We start from the raw sequence: 15,171 nt of genomic DNA on the forward strand, positions 1-15,171 counted from the left end.
ACACTATCATCACACAAGGATGTGTGGTGTGGCTTGAGCGGGGCTATGCTCGGTGTGGCACGAAATAGAAGGAAGCCAAGGCAAGGTAGCATGCAAGGTATAAGGAGGCATGAGTAGGGAGAGGCAAAAAAAAAGGGGGGGGAATATGGGATAGTGTGTGTATCCGTGCACCCTTATGGTGTGTCTCATATGGCATGAGTCTGTTTGTGCTCTTTGATATTGTATGTGCAATACATATGCAACATGCATGTTGAAACATCATAAATGCTGCTACCTTGGAGACGAGAAAAGCAATGAAAAAATAAATCCATTTTCTTTGCCGTAGCAGTGCGGGGGTCTATGATCTATTTAACTTAGATTCTTCATATAAAAAACAAAATCCATGATGTGGGTGCTTTATTTTGCATGACAAATGAACTAGGCATTGCATTGCATTGCATGGAGGCTTGGAGAAACATTGGTTATGTTAGAAGGGGTGTCCTGATTGAGCTAAGCAAACAAATAGAGCATATCAACAGATGCACAATGTGCAAGCAATGACTGGCCATGGGGATGTTGAACTTAGGGCAATGTATGGCTGCTTCTGAAATGACCACTAGTCCCTTTCTCCTTCTTTGCACCTTGAAAATACCCCACACTACTACCCCACTCCCACCCATACTGACCATGCCTCTACCCTTTCCCCTTTGTAGAAAAAATGTCTGCATGACACCCAATGTGATCGCTTAGTGCGGCCTTTTGCTTCATGTTCTCGGGGAATTGGTCATTCTCTTGTCAGTAAACCCACCAAAGTTCCTATTGCTAACTCAAAGGGCCCAATCCAATTTTGTCAATCCAGAAGCCGCTCTCCTTTGTCACGCATGAGCAAACCAGCGCCACAACAAGATGAGTAGTGCTTATTCAGGAGCTACAACCCTAATCCATTGTATGTCATTGAGCCTCAAGGTGCTCCTCTACAAGCTTATCCCCCTGCATTTGCAATGATTCTTCATATGCATGTCTAGCTATTCTATTCATGGCTCCAGCTTTGGTCTTGTGCTTGATGTCTACTATGTTTGTCCAACCCTTCATCCCCCTTGTGTTGCCCACCTTCCAGCCCCTTGCGCTGCCCTTCCCATACCCTTATGAACCCGTGCTCCATCCCCCCCCACCTGCTGACCCCCTCGTTGCCTCCCCCATCCCTCTTGCTGCTACTCGCTCTTCCTCAGCCCTCCATTCCCATGGACAATGCATTACCCTACTGGTCTTTTCCCCTCCTTGCAACCCCCCTGCCCACCCACCGCCTTTGCAAACCATTCATTGCCCCCCCTCCCCCTTCAGGCCTCACTTTGTTTTTCCTCGATAGTGGTGATTCTTTGAAATTACTCGTCGGAGCTTCTTAGAGGGTTGTCCTCACTTGGCCATGTTCCACCACCACAGCATCAGACACTTATGGAGGCTCATGCTCCACCCCAGAGGGACTCTCAAGAAGGCCCCTCATCCGACCCTACAAAGACCACCATCCGACTTGCTCTCGCATTGCTACATTAAGCGAGCCTCGTAACAGAGTTGGAGTGCCTCTAAGAAACCTCTATCATTTGCAAGATCATCGCTACCCTACCTCGACGAGAGGAGGTGCATGATCTCCTCCAGGCCCGCCTTTTATTGGAGATGGGCAAGATCATCGACCTTCAAATCCTCGAATGTGGCTACTATCAAATAGAGTTTGAAACCCCCAAGATGGCTCCAAGGTCATTGAGATGAGCCCCCTGGCTATCCGAGTAGTTTGAGCTCATTTTCGATAGTGGCACCATGGATTCAACCCAGCTACCGATGTTCTAGTCAAGGAGGCAAAGCTTCCCAGCTCAATCTGCTTCTTCAGCCTGAGGAGAAAGTACCTTCCACTCCTGTCCAAGATTGGCTCAAAGATTGTGGCTATCCTAGAGACACCTCATACAATAGCCTCTATAGCTGCCAAGGTAGCAAATATACATTCAGTACACATTTTGGTTCAAGACACCCACACCCTCCCAAAGGTCATTTTACTACCTCGGTTGAGTGGTGGTTGGCTCCACCATAGTGTGGAGTATTCCAGTCTCATGAGTCAGTGCTTCATTTGTTGATAGATGGGTCATCTCACGAAGGCCTGCCCACTAAGGAGGCCCCAACCTTCGGCACAGACCCAAACCCAGTCTCCTAAAGTTGGCCAACCTGAGAAAATAGAGACACGGGGAGCTCAGACAGGTTTCTCCTCCGAGCCTGGAGCCTAGACAAAGGAGGGTTGCCACAGCAGGTCCGTTGTTGGCATTGCCAAGGAACACCATGCCAGTTTGCCTCCCTTGGTGGTCGTCCTACTCTAAGACAACAGTAGTGCGGGTTCCCACAGAGAACCATTTTGACCCTCTACAAAAGGATGAGACCCCAACTCTACCCTCCACCTCAGCTTCACTATCGACAACCCCTCCTCCCCTCGAGCCTCCCCCCCCCCCCCTCCTCCCCTCCACCTCCCACTCCACCCACTAGCACCCTTGCTTCCTCATTCTCTATTGCTCTTGTCCTACATGTGGCCTAAGGGGCAGGACCTTCCTTGACTTCTATGAGATCTCTTGACAATGCCTTTTACACGAGCCACCTTGCAAAACAAGATCACGATTTCTTGCGGACCCCCCTTCTGGTGCAGACGTCTCCCTTTGCAGTAGTCTCTCAAGGACTGACGAGTTTGACATCCCGTTTGACATCCATTGTCAATGGGACTTATTTGCCTACGACTTCACACACTTTCTTGATGGCTCTTCACCAGACTTTGAGGCGGAAGTCCATGTTTCTTGTAGCTAGAGGGATAGACACCCTAGACACAATGGTTGGTTTCTATTTTCCCTTGTGTGGCAAGAAAAATCTAAGTGGGCTCAAGACTCAATGATGGATTGGATGTAGTCCCAAGCTCTCGAGTTCTCTCACCACATGGGAGATTTGGGGGTTACTGATTTGGTACAGACTTTGTGGCCGTTTGCCAAGTTCTCAGTTGCCCCTCCGAACACAACAAGATGTAGACACATTGTGGTAAAAAGAGTTGTAGTTGCCAACAAGGTGATGTTGGCCACTATGTGGTACATCAGATTGTGTTGGATCTTCTCAATCTCCTCTATCAGCCAACTAAAGAGGCTCATTGAGGAACTTTGTTTGGTCAGTGTGTGACAGCTAGTTCGCCCAACCAAAGTAGCCTGGTAGGTCATCACCTTACCATGTTCTTAGGGGGGCTGGGGATCATTGACCTAGCACAATAGAGCAGAGCCTTTCTTGGGAAGTTTGTGGTCAAAGGACTATTTTCATGGGAGGAGCTCTGGAAGAAATTGTTGCTTCACCAACTTTGAGCTTGGGTGCCTCATGCAGGAGGGGCTTAGAGCCCTTCCATCAAGTGGATCTTCACAGAGATGCGAAAAGTTGGTCTGAGCAGGAGGTTAGAGGATCTTTTTTGCAAGCCTGATTAGATCTTGGAAGCAGTTGAGGTGTGACCTAGAGCAGCATTAGCCCACTTACATGGAGGAGCGGTTAAGGAAGGCTCTTGTTTGGAACCCCATGGTTAACACGTGCATGAGGCCATCTGGTTGGTAGTAGACCTCATGTTTGTTGGGGTCCCATGGCAGAGGGTCCAACCTGCACTCACGGTGACTAGCTACGATTTTCAAGTTTGTTCGAGGAGGCCTATAGCTACGAGGCACGATAGGTATATAGAGCACGTGCCACGACATTATAGAGACACTACCACAGCTGAGCGGATCACCCCTCTAGAGACAACATCTCCCAGATGGATGGGGGTCCTCATCATAGTTTGGGCTTGCTCGGAGTTTGTACCTCATATGTTCTTTGAGATCTAGGGAGAGGGTCGCCTTCATAGAGTCTCAGTAAGAGACTCCTCAGGTTGCAGAGTGTTTCTTTCAAAGGACCTATGTTTTAGATTTTGACCCTGCAGATCTTGAGACGAGCCACTTGCGGCTTTGGGCTTGGAAGAGTTTCCCTCTGGCATGAGAGTAGTGGGACCTTGGAGAGACCCTTTCTCTTCAGTCGATCACCTTGGGATCTAGGGAGAGGGTCGCCTTCATAGAGTCTCAGTAAGAGACTCCTCAGGTTGCAGAGTGTTTCTTTCAAAGGACCTATGTCTTAGATTTTGACCCTGCAGATCTTGAGACGAGCCACTTGCGGCTTTGGGCTTGGAAGAGTTTCCCTCTGGCATGAGAGTAGTGGGACCTTGGAGAGACCCTTTCTCTTCAGTCGATCACCTTGGGATCCCACTCTTTTGGTACGTATTTCAACTAGGGAATCACATACTGAAAGCACAGAGGGAGGCTTGTTCTGCTACAGTTCTTCATTGGCAGAATGAGGGTCTCACAACTTAGTTCTTATCATGTTTTTGAGAGCGGTTGTGGGACTCTAGACAGCCAAAGAGAGTCACTTTGTTCCAGTGACTTGCTGCACAAAGAGCTACAATATTTGGGAGCTGGCTAGTACACAATGGATTTTTGACAGCCTATGTAGCTTGTGGTCATCCATTGGAGAGTTAGCAACACTGTCTGTAGGACTACCCCAGCACACAATAGGTTTGACTTCGGGTTCCTTGGCTATTGACAACTCTTTTCATAGCTCGACAATACACTGAGTGTTGCAACCAAGTCTACTCTTACAGGCCCTGCGCTCCAGTTTGAGTTGGCTTCCACCAGTAGGATGATAGTGATCCAGGGGGGTCATTCTATTCACAATATCATGTAGAATGTAGTGCATTCTAAAGTCGAGGTGTAGACAATAGCAAGAATGCTACTGTAGATTCCTACCCTAATGGGATTAAAACTCCTCATCTCCTAGATCACATGCTAATGACTAGGTATCTTGAGAGACACCTAGGACTACTTCATCTTCTTTTGAGATGGATACTATATGGAAAGATGTTGTCATAATTGAAGTTAATGAACTTCAGCACACTTGGTGCTCTCAAATACATGATGAGAGAGTGGTCATTGGACTATGTCCTGGGATTTGATTGTCAGCTGAAGCTTTAAATTCTTGGATGAATCAAGATTGAGGTTTTAGAAACATTAAGCCTAATCATGTGCAATATCCACTAACAACTATTATATATTATTTTATGATAAACCCTTTGATTCTCTTTGTCAAGGACAGTGAATACCTCTCTTTTTGTGCTCAAATGGTATGAAGTTTTTAACCCTAGAGGGGAGAAGTTATTCAAAGAACCCATATGGGTAGACTTCCCTAACCTCCTAGTGTAATCCCACCCCTGGCTGAAATATATTGAGAATCGCCTAGGGGAAGTGCTTGGTCAAAAATCTAGAGGTGGAATTAGTCCCAAGTGCAACCCCCAACTGCTGAATTAGACCTTAAACAAGATCTCAAAGATAAAATTCTTATTAGAGACTCCTTTGGAAGATGGCTTCACACTCAAAGAGTTCTACATAGGAACTTACCAAATGCATGTTTTCATTGTAGAAACAAGGATATGTGATCAATAACTGCCTTGATTTGGCCCCTAAGGTCTTTCAAAGGAGAATCAGGCTGATACTGATCCACTATTCAAGTAGGTTAATAAGAATTTTATTGTGAAGAATCCCAAACAAGGCAAATCCTCTATTCCAAAGGGTAACTCCTTTCAAGATCTTTTAGAGGATGCATTTGACCCATTTAACTATGACATCATCTTGGATGAAAAATATCAAAAACAGGGACAAGAGGTATGTGTCCATACCATGCAGGTTTTAGACAAAGGAAAAGAGAAGACATTTCACCTCATCACTCAGCTCGTATAGAAGCACCTATGCTCTCTCCTCTCAATAATCCAATGGATAGGACAAGAGGTCTTTCTTCAGATTCAAGACACACTAATGATGAAGAAGAGATCATTAAAAGCACTCAAAAAGCAGCCAACCCTCAGAGACAAGAATACAAAGTCTTTGAAGAAGAACTAGAAGAGCAAGACCAACTAATCAATGGATATCTCTATTGAAGCTTTTGTGGACATAATAATGAAATAGGATGAGGACGAGTCCCTCCCCAAATAGGGATCCTCAAAGAGTAAAAGGAAAAAGGTAAAGAATTCTAATCCCAATAGAGCTTTTAGGTCCCTCACTAAACCCCCTAAAGCCAATAAAAAATGACATTTCGCCCAATGCATCAAAAAAGGGATCAATTATCTAAGTATTGAACATGATTACATTTTGCTGCAAGGATTGAAAGCTTCTAGAGACCCTGTTAATTTTAATTGCAAGAGGATTAGTGCCCATCACAAGTGGTTTTCTATTGACCATAATGTACGTAAAGGAGGAGCCACTTTAGTCATCACTCAAAAGTACAACAATCTCATTACTTCAGTCTAGAAATCTCAAAAAGAATATTGGGTAGTTGTCACCCTCATCAAGTCCTGTAATTATACTCTAGTCAATTTGTATACTCCGAATTCAAGTACAAACATAATCTTTTTCTGGTAAGAACTTGCCAATCTATCTAACCCTATTCTGATAACATGTGACTTCAACATGGTCGAAATTTTTATTAACAAGTGGTCCAATAAAATAGGTAATATTAGTTCAGAGAAAACAAAGAGGAATTATCTTATAGAAATTTTAAGCTTGATGGACATTTCTGAGGATATTGGATCCACATGGAGTAATAAGCAGTATGGTAAATGGTGGTAGGTGTTAGCAACAAGCTAACTCGGATATCATTTTTCGAAGCTTTCATTGTAAAAACACTTATTATTTTGATGAATTGGGAATATTGAGACTCGATGCATGTGTACAAACATCTTTTGTAAAGGCCCATAGGATTTGGATCAACAAACTGACCAAAAACTGGGTAAAAACTAAATTTTGTACTACCTTTCGAGAACTTGAGTGTAAATTGAATTTTTTTTGTTCAAACTCAATGAAACTTGACTCATAGGCTTATATTGATATGATAAACAAGTGTACATGCTCAGTTGACCAAAAAGATGCAACAATTTGCCAATAATAAATAATCACGATTATTCACTTCTGTCCCATTTTTCAATTTATTTGATCAAACCAGCATACCACTAGTTTTAGCATGTTATATTAAGCCCACAAAATAAAATTTGGCAAGATTTGGATCATTGGATTGAAAATTGTGGCCAGATTTATGAAGTCAATCTGCAAATACAAAATTGATGAGAATTTGAACAAAAGTCATCCAAACTTGATGAAAGTTGACTTGGGAGCTTAAGTTGAGCTGCTTAACAAATCTGTGTCAAAATTGTTGCAAAAAACTGCACAAAAATAGCATGATTAAATAATCGTACTTATTTACTTCTGTTACCAAATTTGATATTCTTGCACATTTGTGTATACCACAAGGTCAAGCATATCAAGTAGACGACACAAATCAATTTTGGTGAAATTTGGATCACAAAAGTGAGACTTAAGCAAGATTCTTAAAATCGAGTCTGCGGAAACAAAACAGTTTTTGATAACTTGAATAAATTTTATCCAAACTTAGTGAAACTTGTCCTGAGACCTTAACAAGTTGCATACTTGGCTTAAGCCAAAAAGTGCAAAAAATTGAGAAAAACTAAATAATCACGATTATTTACTACTAATACATAGAGATAAACTTTTTGACTTTTGAACTTGTAAAGTGTTAGAACAACATAATACAATGACACCGGGCAATTTTGGGTTCAATCGGATCCAAATTGGTACAGGTTCACTCAATTTGCAGGTTGCAGGTTAGTCCTTTGGCCTTTTGCAAATGTAGAATCTGAAAGTCTCAACTATTGACTCACTTAGCTCAAATTGAAGTGTACACATAGATCAGTCACAATAGTTAGCAAAAATTGTACACTCTTTGTGGAAGAATAGCTAACTTGATTAATATTGATACATGAATCAGGTTGCAGACAAGGAACTCCAAGCTTGACAGAAGTTGTAATCCGACGATAAGTACTCTATCTAGGGCGCATACGTCTATATGAACCTTAGATTTGGTTGTATACTAGCAAATCAAGGCATATTTGGAGAGACCTCTAGTAGAGTATCCAGCGAAGAAAGTGTCAATCAAGGTAATCACTTGCACACTATCCTTGAAGAAGTGTCAGACACTTTTTCAGAATCGACATCTGAAATGTGTTCCTAATCAACTCATTCAGAAACCAGAACGACAGTGCGATATAAGCACATACTCTCTTTTTATAAGAGTAATCGCCATGGAGCTCAGGTTTACCTGGGTCCTAATGAAGAGTATGCTATTTGCATTGATGACCATGACATAGAGTTTGAAGAGGAAATCAGGGCAAACAAATAAGGAAAAATGTATATCGATAAAAACAAAACTCAATATTTACAAGTCGAAAACCATGACGTGATAGACAAATGGGGTTTGGAAGTAAATACCATAATTCCAGATATGGCAGCAAAAGAAGGACCATCGACTTTAGAATTTGAGAGATACGATCAAGTTGATTTGAAGCCTTCGAAACGGCTTAGTACGGATAATCCTAGGATCGAAGTCTACAGTTGGGAGAATAGAAACGTCAAAGATCTTCAATGGACTCTCATGCCAAATCAGGACAGCGAATATCCATGAAGATCATCTATATCTAGGATCAATAGATCTACCAATCTACTTGTTTAGGGATTGTTATAACAATAACTTTTTTATAATGACTTTTGAGGAGGTGGAACAATTCAAATACCAAGGGTACTCCATAAGGGATTGGATATTGGGTCAAGACCAGAAACTATTCCAAGAGATGAACTTCGTGAGAGATCTTTTGAGAGTAATGTTAAGAAACCAGAAACCACCTCATCATGAAGAAAACGGATGACACTAAAGCCAATCTAGGGTTACATGAGTCACTATTTCCAATAAACTGCTTTGAAGGACTCAGATCAGGACCAACTGCCAGGAGACCGGGAGTTGAACCAAATAGACGTGTCAGACTAGTTGATTTTCAAAAATGGGTCAAAAAATACAATGGATCGGAGGCTCCATATGACCACTTAGCAAGCTTTAAGCAAGTGCTAAGAGTAGAACGCATATTTGATTTCATACTCAATTTGAGGGATTTGGAAAAGCAGTGACATGGTTTCAAAACATTCCACCAAGGTCAATCATGGACTTAAATACGTAGGCTCAAGAATTTGTAGCTGCTTGTTCCAAAACGGGTATCAAACACAATATGATAGCTCAAATCTACAGCTTTAAACAAAAACAAGGTGAGTCTATTAGGGATTGTGCAACTCGAATGAAACAATACATTGCAAGATGTCCATAGCTAGAGATACCCGCATACGAACGACTAGTATCGAGGATAAATGAACCAAGCATTAGACCAATGAGTGCCATTACCGACCAAAGTATGATGGGAATGTTCAATACGTGCCTATGAGGCCACAAGGACAACCCATGTACAAATATCAGCCTAATATGGCCCCAACTCAAAGACCACTGATGTGTATGGAAAGACGACAATCTGAGTTGGGTGAACAACCTCCATATCCTAGACATAATGTAGTACCTGTAAAGTACATGCATTCAGAGGGAGTCATAGATGAACAAGCACTAGTGCCTATTACAACCAATGCTGAGCCTAGTCCATTTACAGTAATGGTAGAAGGAGATTGATATAATTCACACCCACCACCAATGGAAGAATCTGTTACTTATACTACACTAGAATTGCACCGATGTACTATGTAGCTAAATCAAGGTGTTAGACCTCTGATCGTAAGACCCATGATTAAGCGAAGAACGGAAAATTGTCATAATTGTGGTGTAGATGATCATTGGAAAAATGAATGCCCCGAGCCTGACAAGAACCTCAAGCTAGTTGAAGCTTATTGCATACAATGTTGCAAAAAGGGAGGATACTTCCCTAAAGATTGTCAAAAAAATCCTTTAAACAAGGGTAAAATAGTAGTGAATGTAGTCCAAGTGATACCTAGTAGCTCATTTGAGAGTGAACCGATTGTTCCAATCAAGGTAATCACCAGAGCCCAGGCTAAGAAAAAGAAACATAACTCCTCTGATGATTCTGAGAATATAAAAAATTCCTCTCAAAAGACCAAAAGAATTAGAAGCAAGAGCTATGAAATGAGAAAACATAAACAAAGGGCTGAAACTGAGGAGAAATCAAAGAAAATATTCTAGGACAAAGTGAAAGAAATTGGAAGTGAAATCAAGGAAACCACTGTGAAATCTGAAGGATCATTTTTGGTAGACAACATTTTTGAGCCAATAAATACAGCGTTGGAAGCTTACCAAGTGGGACTTAAAGCATGCCAAAACATGAAAACAAATGGAAAAACTATCCTTCTCCAGACATGGAAGCAGCTAAGCTTGAAGCTTATCAAAATTTGGTAAGAATCATGCAAGAGATGTTCAAAAAAGAAAAACCAAAGCTCGAGAGTACAACAAAACCTAAAGAGCTTGTGGTAGGAACAAGTAAAGAGAAACCAGAAGTGGTGGTAGAACCCCACCTTGAAACCAAAGAACCAAAACTCATAGTGCCTAATAGCGAAGGTGCCTTAGATGGAATTCCATTAGTAGAAGAAGACTGGCCATGACACTTATGGGAAAAAGTTAGAGATATTAATGATGGGAGCTCTAACTCTGAAGTCAACTCCTATAGAGGAAGTTTGGTTGGAGCATCTACCTCCTAACATGGACATGGATGTACGAACCTTGTATGGGGATTGCGGCTATGAAGCTTCAGGAATGTCTAAACCATTGACTTTGAAAACCTACCCTCTTACTTAGGAGATAACAAAGATGAATCCATAGTGTAAAACCACTCAGATAAAGAGAGAATAACAGCCCCTAGAAGTAGATAAAATTCATTACATCATGTCTACACCCATTCAATGCACTCTTATTTTAGCAAAACTGTTAAAATTTAAACCATATTTATAAAATATTAGAAAACTATAGAAAAGGTGGGGATAATGGGGCTAATCGCAAAAAAGTTAGGAAAAGTGAGAGACGAATTGGATAACAAAGAGATATGATTTGTTCCAATGAATAAAGTTGGTGAATACTACGAAGGGGAAGAAGGAAACACAACCCTTCCAGTAAGATATAATGATATAGAAACCATGGAAATACTGGATAGTGCATAGCCATAGCCACAAAAGAAGTATGTGAATCATGGGGACAACCAGCCATTAGGCAAACTCAAATTGCAATTGGCTGATGGACACATCGAAAGACCCTTAGGACTACTTGAAAAAGTGTTAGTTAATTCCTGTGGGATTAATTATCAACACACTTTTGCCATAGTGGACTTTGGAAAGAAACTCAATTATGAAATCATCTTGGGAAGACCTTTCATGAGACAAGTACAACTCATCCAAGATTGGGGAAACAGTTATCTGTACTTGAAGCAAGTGGGATCAATAACAAGGATTAATCTAAAAGATCACACTTATAGAGATGTCATGAAAACGCCCATACAAAAATTTGACTCAATCTCTTCGGCTGAAACGAAGTTCCATCTTGGTTGCACAAAGACACACTTATTTGGATGTACGGAGCCTCAGAAAACGGGAGCTTAAAACGAGAAGAATGTATCTTAGAAAGGGATTGCACAGACGAAGCCTATGTACCTGAACCCTTTCTAGAGCATTTGTTTGAGCCATTTGAGTGGACTTAGAGTTTACCAACAATGAATGTATATGTAAATCATCTATGTCTACTCAATTTTGCAATAAGGACGTCTATGACATAATTCCCATACAAATGATCTCAACAAATGATCTCAAACCTTCACATCGAAGATGAAATTCAAGAATTCAAGGACTTGATGAAAGCTCAACAAGTCTTTATAAACCTCTACTATAATACAACAGATGAGCTAGAAGAACATTCAGCTACCTCAGATGATTCGGGGTCAGAAAAAGAACATGCGAGAGCTAAACTACTAATGAAAGGAGGGGATGAAACGTTTTTTGACTTTCCAAACCCAAAACCGAGAAGACAAAAATGGTATAGAAGAAAAGAGACACCAAAAACTTGAAAGCTAGACCTATGTCATCAGTCTCCAGTAGAACACACTTTCTAATGTAGATAGAGGCACATGATTGTGTCAAGGACAAAATCACTAGTAGATATCCTTTAAACGAAAGAAAAAACAAAAGAGAGAAAAACAAGAAAGGAAACTCAAGAAAAACATAAATACCAAGACAAGGATTCAACCATGACACGGGTTGAACGAAGAAAGAAATATCAAGAGTTGAAAAAAGCTCTAAAAGAAATATATACGATTCAAAATGAAACCATTGAGGAGGATGGTAAATATGTAATGAGTGTTCCATCCCATTTAAAAAAATATACTCTCCAAGATTAAAAAATCATAGCTGAACAACCTGTCAGGGAACTACAAAAACAAGGCAAGTTCTACAAAGGACTTTAAAACGCAAAAAAGATAGATCTGGCCGAACCAAGAGAAGAGCCTAGACCTGCCTACATTGCAAACGACCTGATGGAAGAAGAAGAAGAAATTTTGTTAAGCTTACTGAAATACGGAGATATCTTTACTTGGTCTTATAAGGATCTCAAGGGTGTTGATCCAGAAATTTGTCAACATACCATACCGATGAGAAATGATGCAAAATCAAGTAGACAAAGGCCATACACATATACTGAAACATTTGTCAGGAAGATCAAAGAAGATATTGAAAAGCTAAAGGAATCCGGATTCATTTATGAAATTGAACACACAAATTGGGTGTCTCCAATTGTGATTGTATCCAAGAAAAATGGAAAATTAAGAGTGTATATCAATCTCAAGAATGTGAATACAACTACCATTAGAGACAACTTTCCTCTTCCCATCACTGAGAATTTTTTAGAATGAGTTGCAGGGAAAGAAGCTTACAACTTTTTAGATTGATTTTTGGGATGCAATCAACTTCTGGTTGATTGCTAAGATCAGCATAAAACTACCTTTGCAACTGAATGGAGTATTTTTGCCTATCAGGTTATGCCTTTCGGGTTAACTAATGTAGAATTTATAGGATTTTCTTAAATCTTGAAAAGTGCACATTCATGCACAGACAAGGAGAAATTCTTGGACATATAGTGTCTAAGAATGGCATAGGTAATGATATGGATAAAAGTCATGTTATTGCTAATTTTCCTAGACCGACAACAGTCAAGGGGGTTCAAGACTTCATGGGACATTATGGATATTACAAAACGGTTCATTTATATGCACGCTATAATTGAAAAACCCATGTACAGCTTGATTACACACTTTGAATGGACTCATGAGTGTGAAGAATCCTTCATGAAGCTTAAACAAGCTCTCACCTCAGCTCCAATATTGAAAGCACCAGATTGGAATAAGATATTCCACATACATGTAGATGCTTCCAATTTTTCCATCGGGTGTATAGTAGCTCAACCAGGAGACTGAAAAATTAATTTTTCCTATTTCTTATGCTAGCCAATAGTTGCATATGGCAGAGAAAAACTACACCACCACTGAAAGGGAAGGACTATGAATGATCTATGCCATGAAAAAGTATAGACATTACCTATTAGCTAACAAATTTGTGTTCTTTGTGGACCACCAAGCCTTATTTTAATTGGTCAACAAGCCATGCAACACAGGACGAATAGCGAGATGGTTCATCATTCTTTTGGAATTTGATTTCACTGTAATTTTGAAAAAGGGCAGCACTCATCAAAGAGCATATCATTTGTTAAGGATTGTTTCAGGATAACCACCTAAGAGAGTAAACAATGATCTACCAGAAGCATATTTGTTCTCTGTTGAAATGATACCTTGATGGTCGAAAAACATGTTATCTTTGATGACCATAGCTTAAGTGGATTTGCAAATACCACTTCCTATTACAAATAATTTAATTGAGCAATTGACTATATATCAATTACTAGCTGGAAGGTTTTACAAAAGAAATCAAGATGGAATATTGCTTTTATGCATTAATCCTGAGGGGAAAACCCAATACCTAGGTCAAGGACATATTACAGTAGTAGGGCTTCACTTTGCAGAAGATCAAAGTATGCCATGGATCTTGAGACTTGGAGTATTTTGGCCAACTACGAAGAGGGATGTTCATTCATTTGTAAAAATTGTCCTCAATGTCAAAAACAAGCACGTATACCTCATGTGACATTGTTGCAAATATCACTTGTTCCTAAGTGGAGTAACTATCTAGTTATCCAAACATTTCCTGAGGATATGAGTAAACGCCGTCAAAGAGCAATTGAAATTGAAGCAAGACACTATGCTCTTATTGAAAACCAATTGTATTAGAGAGGTAAGGATCAACATTTGTGTGTTTATGCAAATGAAGACGAATATATTCCCATTATAGAACAAGCACATGCTGGATTAGCTGGAGGTCACTTCTCTAGTGAGACCACTGCAAGAGCAATCTTGATGACAGGTATATGGTGGCCAACACTTTTTGCAGATGCTAAGGAATATGTTCAAAGATGTGATGCATGTCAACGAGAAAAAATGCCAACCTGTGTAGGTAGCATACCCTTAAGACCAATGATGGGAGCTAGAGCTTTTGCAAAATGGGGTATAGACTTTGTTAGGCCAATACAACCACCTGATTATAGAACCCAAGCTCAATATATCATTGTAGCTACGGATTATTTGACCAAGTGGCATGGGCCGAGGCTAAAGCAACTCAAAAGAATGATGCCAGAACCACAACCGCATTCTTATATGGATATGTGTTCACAAGATATGGACTACCAATAGAAATTTTTAGTGATAGGGGAACTCATTTCCTCAAGGAGGTAATTGAGTATTTGCTTACTGAAGTTATGGTCATCCATAACAAATCAGCTCACTATCACCCACAAGCAAATGGACAAGTGGAGCATACGAATAAAATTCTTAGCTCGGTATTGACTAAAGTGGTTAGTTCAAGACGGATAGATTGGGAAATGAATCTCCATGCCGCTCTGTGGGCTTATTGAGTTTCATTCAAAATAGCTTTAAATGCTACACCCTTTAACCTTGTTTATGGTCTTGATGCCATACTACCAATATAATTTCTATTGCCGACACTAAGGGTAGCTAAGGATCTTGAGTGGACTGGACATAAATTGTCAGAGAGACTTGAAGATTTGGAAAATCTTGATGAGCAAAGGCTAACTATTGTAGCTCACCTCTATGCACAAAAGCGG

The sequence above is a fragment of the Adiantum capillus-veneris genome, chromosome 25, assembly GCF_014529385.1.
Source record: "Adiantum capillus-veneris isolate H3 chromosome 25, ASM1452938v2, whole genome shotgun sequence".
Classification (NCBI taxonomy): Eukaryota; Viridiplantae; Streptophyta; class Polypodiopsida; order Polypodiales; family Pteridaceae; genus Adiantum; species Adiantum capillus-veneris.